The sequence below is a fragment of the Capricornis sumatraensis genome, chromosome 4 (genome assembly GCF_032405125.1).
Source record: "Capricornis sumatraensis isolate serow.1 chromosome 4, serow.2, whole genome shotgun sequence".
NCBI lineage: Eukaryota > Metazoa > Chordata > Mammalia > Artiodactyla > Bovidae > Capricornis > Capricornis sumatraensis.
The window spans coordinates 29,850,162-29,858,944 of NC_091072.1; the positions used below are offsets into that span (position 1 = coordinate 29,850,162).

The 8,783-nt window shown below is 39.0% G+C and overlaps 1 pseudogene; it reads left to right on the forward strand.

The window, feature by feature from the left end:
* Positions 1-2,786: 2,786 nt before the first annotated feature.
* LOC138078535 (mitochondrial intermembrane space import and assembly protein 40 pseudogene) lies at positions 2,787-8,482 on the forward strand (annotated as a pseudogene).
* The last annotated feature ends 301 nt before the right edge of the window (positions 8,483-8,783 follow it).

The following is an 8,783-nucleotide window of genomic DNA, read 5'->3' on the forward strand; positions in this document are numbered from 1 at the left end:
GGGTTTTGTTTTTTCCGACCAACTTATCTATGGCTTAGAAGAATTAGTCTAATTTTCTAAGCACTTAGCTTACTATCAGACAGGAGTTTAGTCTCCCTATATTTTATGCTTGCTTGAATGTTGCCACTTAAAATTAAGGCCTTAATAATCATATAAAAATTCCAGAGAATGTTTCAAATATAAAAGTAATAGGAGGAACAAAAAAAATTTAGCTTAAAAAAATTACAACAGCCATGACTTTTTCCCTCTCTGAACCCACCCCATACTTCCTCAAAAGCAAAAAACACAAAAACCTCTGCTGACAGATCACATTGGAAATATAAACACACTGTGTTTCATAAATAAGAACTAATTCATGGGGAGGAATAGGTATGAATTATAGGAAAACCAAACATGAGTTGCAGATATAAACAAAGGAAGTCAATTAAAATATACGTACAAAAACAGAAGAGCCTTAAAATAATAAACTGTTTCTTTGGAATCTTATTTTCAAAGTACTTTACAGATTTCCATTTTTATAGTATTCTCTGAGTTGAGTGGATAATTAATATTCTTAACTGGTATTTGATAACAAAGATCACAAAAAGATAAAATATACGAACTTTCTGCACAGTCTCCAAGCCTGCAGCTGAAGCAGCAAGAGGACCTCTGTCCTAAGACTGAACCTTGTACTTTGTCCTTGTTCTGCTCTCTGCCTGTGGCAGTCTGCCTAGGGGATGGAGAGAGCCATCCCACCCTACAGGGGTTAGCTGGGCCAACGGAGCAGGGGCCATGACAAAGAATAGCACAGGCCTCACTCCACGTCAGGCATAGAAAGGGAACAACTAATGGGTAAGAAGAGTCAAGTGATATTGATCCGTGGCTCGCCAGGGTTGAATTCAGTACATGTTCTGCTGTCTCCTGGGTGCCAAGATTTGACAGAAAGGGCAAAGGACAACTTGAACAATGTGGGGTGGGCGGGTGAAACCTCCATTCATTGTTGTTCACGTGGGAATGGAGTGCTCAGAATGAGGGAAATCTTGACAAGGCTCCCTGCCGGTAACAGCCCCTGGTTTCTTATCAGAAACCCAATATTCAGCGCTTTTTTCTCTTCACCACTGGGGCTGGAAAGAGTGTGAGGAGAGCACACTGGTACCAGAGAGGAGAGATTTTTTTTGTAAAAGAAGATCTTTATTCCTAATGGGAAAAAAAAAAAGAATAAAAAGACAAAATTCAAAAGGAAAGGACAAGACGTAAAGTCAGAAGAACATTTTGGAAAATAGGCTAAGTGAAAAAGGAATAAAGTAATCCTGGGTCACTAGAAAACACCAGATTTGGGGTAGTGGTGATTCGCAATGGAAAGGAAAAAGGACACAGTTCAAGAGACTGAATTGTAAAGAGAAATCAGACACAGCCAATATATCCAAGACCAAGGGGTTGGCTTTATAAATTATGGTACATCCACACAAGGAAAACTATACAGGCTTTCAAAATGAATCAAGTATATAAATGTTAACACAGGTATCTGAGACTGATTTAGTGGAAAAATAAAATGACAGAATAATTTTTGAAGTATAATTTTATTTTAAAATAATAACATATGTTAGTATACATACAATAAAAAATCTGGAGGATGAAGCATCAAGCATCAGGGTAGTTATTTCTAAGTGAGGGAGGGAACCTTTCTTGTGGAAGGGTGTTATGTTTTATATTACATATTTTGGGGCTTTTCAAAAATTTTTTAATAAAATTCATATAATTTTCATTGTGCATTAAGAAAAAATCAATAACAAATATAGAAATAAGTTGCATCACAAAGAAGAAATAAGATATGTAAAGTTGAAGAGATATATTGCAGTAAAACTTAACACTGAATTAATTTATACTCTATATTTATATCTATATTTTTATCCATGAAGTGGTTGCTCCAAAGGTTTTAATTCCATTTAAATGTTTGTTGGTTTAAAATGACAAGCGATAGACTTTTAATAGATGATGGTTATGATTATAAAGATGTTCTTTATTATTACTATATTTATAGACACAATCCATAATATGATTTACCTATTGATGTACTTAATACTTTTTACTTAATACTTTTTCAATGATCATTTTCTTCTGATTAACTTGAATTATTCCCTTCAACTCTTCTGCTATATTTTGTAATTTTCAAAAAGCAACTCTAATTGCTTTTAACTTAAAGAGAATCCTTCCCACAAATCACAAAGAGGAACGGGAAAGCAAGAAACATTTATAAGTATACCAAACTACACTTAACAGAATATTTTAAATCAGATTTTAAGAAAACATTAGAAGAGAAAGAAAACGCTAACTGGATTGCAATGGTCACCCTGCTCAGATGGATCTAATTGTCCTAAATTTTGAACTAACTAGACTGGGTTACATATGAAAAAGAGAGTAATGATAATCTCACCTGAGAGTTAGGAGGGAACAAGCACTAGAAAGAAAAAGTTAAATTCTTTAGCTTTTGTCATGTTCAGAATGACCCAGAAGTTGTATTCCAATTTGTTTGCATATTGCAGTCAGGTCCAACAGAGTTCTATTTAATAGGATTTCATCTAAAATCCACTCAAATAGGGTCCGGGCTGTGTTTCAAATTGATACAAGCATAAAATGAATTTGACTAAAATGAAAAAACTTACACTGGGACTTAAAGTATAATTTTGGAAACTTTTGAGGGCCCGTACTATCCATTTCGGGTGGAAAAGTAAAACTTCAGAGACATTTCTCCCCACAGTATTGAAAAAAATTAGAGTCCAAGGCAGAGAAGGCTTTAAACAGCCAGAATGAGGATGTCAGTACAGGTGGGGATCATTAACACCTGGAACAACGGGAAGAAGCCACAGCAAAGCCCCTTTTCGCCCATCTCGACCAAGCTGAGGTATGAGGGTAGGGAAACCCAAAGGAAGAAACACATCTTTGGAGAAGAGAGGCTAGTTGGAAACGATCCAAGCTGTCTTGCCTGACGAAAGCAGCTCTAAAATGGACACTACTAGCGTAACTTCACTTCTGAGATAAATAAACACTGCTGCTCCTTGGCCATCTCTATTCCAGAATGGTCCCATGGCCTGCCATTCTGTCCTTCCTCTCAAGGTCACCATGGCAACTTCCCAACACGCCCCCCACTTTCCCAGAATGCACTGCACCTTCCCTTCCCGGCATGCCTCGCACCTTCCCAGCATTCCTATTTTTCCAGCATTCCCTGTGGCAAGGGCTCTTCCAGAGCCCTAAGGGCATCTCTGAACATTTATTCCTTTGACAAGTCAGGCACTGACTAGAGTTATCCTGTCGTTACTTCAGGCAAAGGGCTTGTGTGTGGTAACAAGACTTCTTCAAGGTAAGATTTCCACCCAGGCCCTTAATACTTTGAAAATCTCCCCTACCACGTCCCACAGGGCCTTCCTGAGGCCTTCCCAATCTCAAAAAGCTAAGACCGCAAGGTTTACTCACTTGGGAACAAGCCGTATTTTCCAAATTTAATCAACTGCAGGTTAGATAATCTAGGGAGAACACCTGCTTACGATCAAGCATCTCATCATTCTTTTGCACAAATCTTCGGCTGTATCCTGTCTGGGCTAATTGCTTTGTTTCCCAGTAACTCAAATTAAGTCATATTCTGCAGAAACCAGGTTTTACTATGTCTGGAGGAACGGGGAATGCAAAGGGAGTGTGAGGAAACTAGCCACCCACTGTCACTCATTTTGTTGAAGTGAATGCAGACTTCACCCAATGGTATTGTTAATATTATGAATGTCTGACATCAAAAAACTGCTTTAGAATTTATAAAGTAATTTTATTATATATTTATTAACTAGGTTGGCCCTACAAAAATCCTGTAGGTTGGTAGGTTAAATCTTGCTTATTTCACAGATGAAAAAGCAATCTGTCAGAGACAAAGAGACTTGCTAAAACCTCACATCTAGTGAGTGTCAGAACTGGTAACTGAAACCCAGGACTTTCCACTTTATTACCCATGCTGAGATTCCTTTTCGGAAAAAAAAAAAAAACCATTATTCAGAGTGCTTCACTGGTGTTCCTTTTCATTAGTAAAAGTAAAGAACTGCCTTACAATATCAAATATCTTTCTTTTTAAGGGTTGTTGTTCAGTTGCTAAGTCCTATCTGACTCTTTGTGACTTCGTGGGCTCTGGCACACCAGGCTTCTCTATCCTTCACTGTCTCCTGGAGTTTGCTCATATTTTTTTCCATTGAGCTGGTGATGCCATCCAACCATCTCATCATCCAGCCATCTCCTCCTCTGTTGCCTCCCCACTTCTCATCCTGCCCTCAGTCTTTCCCAGCATCAGGGTCTTTTCGAATGAGTCAGCTCTTTGTGTCAGGTGGGCAAAGTATTGAAGCTTCATCGTCAGTCCTTTGAGGGTAGCTTGATTTAAAAAACAAAAACAACAATCCCATCAGATACATATAGATCTCTTTATCTATTTAGGTGATATGGCACACAAAGCACCTGGGAGGTCCTCTGAAGACTTGGAGTGACCCTGACCAGTTGTGGCTGACAATACGAGAATTACAAAGTCTCGTATTTTAGGCTTAGTTCTGCCAGGTCCCAAGAACCCTTCAAGCTCAATCTCATGGATCTCCTAGGGTAGTTCAGCTTGACTTTGAAGCACAAGATGGAGAAAAGACAATATATATTATTCAGGACAGGTAGCAGGTATGTCATGTTCCAGGAGATCTGGGTTATTAGGTTTTCCAGTGTTTAAAAAAACACTTAAAAAATATTAATGCTTTTGTTTTAGCATCTAATAATGTTAGAAAAGTATATTTCTGGAACATTAGCTTTTACTATTTCTCCATTTTGAGATAAAGGCTGGAGATACTTTTTCCGGAGCCCAAGAACTTACTTTATAATAGTACACAGATGTTTTCTTAGAGAACATGGTATTAAAGATTTTGACAGTAATGAGGGGAACTGGGATGATGAAGAACACTTTTTTCCTGCATTGTATATCCTTGCTTGTGTTTTAAAGATAAAATGTTCTAGTTTGATAAAAAGCTTGATGTAAGAAATTAAAGTCATAAAAACTATCATATCACCAAATACTTCTTCAAAGAAAAGAGTATTGTTCTTAGGTACTTTTTGAATATTAAGTGTGATTTAATCAACTGAAATAATTTAAGTATCCAGTTAAACATAGCTTAATTAGGAAAATATATGGTCACATCCCCAGGTATTTGGTTGAAGAATAAATGCTAGAATACAATGAAACAAACCTAAATTTATGATGAAAGTGTTAGCTTCTCAGTCAGGTCTGACTCTTTGTGACCCCATGGACTGTAGCCGGCCAGGCTCTTCTGTCCATAGGAATTCTCCAGGCAAGAATACCAGAGTAGGTAACTATTCCAGAACAATAGCAGACATAATATTATCTCTACTCCAAATATATTTAGCTAATATGGAATCTATTTTTTTTTTTTAGTTTCTGAAGAATGTCTTTTAGTGAATATTTCAAAGTCCTTACTGAAGAGCTCAAAAATAATTGGTATATAAACACTTCAATTTTAAGTTTTCCTATTGTAGTTACCTTCATGAAGTGTGAGGCCTCACACCACAGTTTATTTAAGTCCTTTAGCTTCCCTGAAAATGCCACCCACTTGAAGTCTGATTGCTAAATCACCATTAAGATAGTTAGAATCCAAATGTGGTTTATTTTTTGCTGAATCTTTACTTTTTATTACTTCTTGCATTCTATACACAGATAACAGTAATCCCCCTTTATTCACAGTTTCAATTTCCATGGTTTCAGTTACCAAAAGTCAACCCCAGTCTGAAAATATTAAATGGAACATTTCAGAAGTAAATTATTAATTTTAAGTTGCTCGTTGGTCTGAGGGGTGTGATGGCATCTCTCGCCATCCCTTTCTGCCCTTCCCAGACGAGAAGCATCCCTTTGTCCAGTGTAATCCATTTCTTAGTCCCTCAGTAGCTGTCTTGGTTATCAGATTGACTGTCAATGTATCACTGTGCTTGTATTCAAGTAACCCTTACTTTACGTGATAATGGCCCAAACACAAAGAGTAGTGATGCTGGCAATTCTGATATGCCTAAGAGATGACCTGGGTTCGATTCCTAGGTCGGCAAGATCCCCTGGAGAAGGAAATGGCAACCCACTCCAGTATTCTTGCCTGGAGAATCCCATGGACAGAGGAGCCTGGCAGGCTACAGTCCATGGGGTTGCAAGAGTCGGACACGACTTAGCGACTTTACTACTACTTAACTACTACTACCAAGAGATGTCATACAGTGCTTCCTTTAAATGAAAAGATGAAAATCCTTGACATAATAAGGAAAGAAAAGATGTTGTATGCTGAGGTTTCTAAGATCTATGGTAAGAGTGTATCTTGTATCCATGAAATTGTGAAGAAGGAAGAATAAATTTGTGCTAGTTTTGCAGTCACACCTCAGGTTGCTAAAATTATGGCCAGTAATCAGTGCACAATAAATACTTAGTTAAGATGGAAAAGGCATTAAATTTGAACAATAAGGTATTTTCAGAGAGAGATCACATTCACATAAGTTTTATTACAGAATATTGTAATTGCTCTATATTATTACTTATTGTTAATATCTTACTGTGCTTAATTTATAAATTATACTTTAAGGTGGGTAAGTATGATAGGGGAAAAAATATAGCATATATAGGGTTCTGTGGTTTCAGGCATCCACGGGGGTTCTTGGAACATATCCCCCTTGGAGAAAGGAAAACAATATACTATGCTTTGATATTTTAAATCTGCTAAATAACAGAAAAGGAGGATTTTGATAATGGGATTTCTGCTTATTTTACAAGTATGTATGCATGCACACTCAATCATGTCTGACTCTGCAATCCTGTGGACTGTAGCCCACCAGGCTCCTCTGTTCATGGAATTCTCCAGGCAAGAATACTGAACCGGGTTGCCACTTCCTTCTCTAGGAGATCTTCCTGACCCCAAGATCTATCAGCTGAGCCACCAGGGAAGCCCTTATAAGTATGAAAGCTACTTTGGGGAACTTTCCTGGTGGTCCAGTGACTGAGACTCCACACTCTCAATGCAGGTGGCCCAGGTTCAATTCGTGGTCAGGAAACTGGATCCTACATGCCTCGACTAAGAGTTTACATGCTGCAGCTGAAGATCCTGCATACTGCAACTAAAAAAACCAAAACAAAACAAAATCCCGCGTGCCATAATGAAGACTGAAGATCCTGTGTGCTGCAACTGAGACCTGGTGCAGCAAAATAAATAAATATAAACAACTATTAAAAGAAAAGCCACTTTGTTGTTGTTGTTATATACATTAAAATATGTGGAGCCAAAACAAAACCCAAGACATTGTCTGTTACAGAATTTAAAATGTCAAGACTGACTGTAACTTATTTTTTTGTCCTCAGGAAAAAATATCAGTCTAGTTTATACCCTAAGGACAGAATAAAGTTATTGGGTGACAGATAATTTTCTTAAACACACCAAATCTGTGCTAAAATGCGATCTTTGGGCTATCCCCTGGAGAAGGGAATGGCTACCTACTCCAGTATTCTGGCCTGGAGAACTCCATGGACCGTATAGTCCACGGGCTTGCTAAGAGTCGGACATGACTGAGCGACTTTCACTTTCGTACTTTTGTGAGTAAGGGGTATCTTTGTAAGCTCTCTTGAATAAAGTCCAAGATGAACTGTCATTATTTCAAAATCTACTTATACAGTATATTGTTAGAAGTTTCAGTTTGGATGTATTGATACTGTCATAGTCTGTCATACAGTAACCTTTAAGAGAAACTTATATGTTAAAAGTATGGAGAGACCTTCTTCTGCTAGAGAAAGTGTACAATTTAGGAAAGAATTATATAGAGAGAAATGACTGCCCTGCTCAAGCAGAAAGAATAACAACTTGGTAAGCTCTGGGGCTCCAGAGTCAGTGGGCAGGGCTCAAGTTAAAGCTCTACCAGGGATACGTGAGGCCTCCACCGCTGCATCACGACCTACTGTCAGCAGGAAGAGAAGGATCGAATTATATTTGGGATGAAAGAAGATCATTGAACTCGAAGCAATGTGCAGCTGGTGGCTGACGATCCCAAGCATGGACTGATTCTGCTGAATGGAGACATCAACCGGAACTGCCTGAGGGGATGGCCAGAGGCCCGGGTGGGGAGCCGTTGAAGGCAGCCTTTTCCTGCTTCCACTACAGCAAGGAGGATCAGGGGGTTGGACTGTGCAGACCAGTTCTGGGCCATGCAGGAGTCCGTGCTGAAGTATCCAGCCCTCTCCCCCCAGTAGGAGGCGGAGGAAGAGGAGAAGCCAGCAGATCACTTACAGGAAGCAGCTGCCTCTGAGGCCAGTGCAGCCAAAAAGGAGCGGGTGGAGCTAATGATGGCCCTGGGGCGCTGGCTCCAGCCTCCTTCAGAGCCCAGACGAACCTTTCAAAGAAAGTGTCTTTCCCTCTGTTCCATGCACTGTAATGTACAAAATAAGTTATTGTGCTGATCGGGGGTCTTGGCCCCTTCCTGTATACACTGAAAAATGGCAGAGTGGGGGGGGGGGGGGATGTTGTAAGTGTGTGTATCTCACATGAGCCTGTCAGCGAATGTAGCTGCTGCTTTTGAATTCTCTTCTCAGATTGTTCTGAATTTCGCCACTTTGAAATAATGGGCTGAATAATCTCAGCAACCTGAAATCATTATCGGGGAGTGTCTCTTGTGAGTGAGCTTACTTATTTTGATTCTTCGTATTCCTTTTAGTGGATTTTATACCCGCTTGGAAAGTGAAATAGAAGCAAAATGTTTTC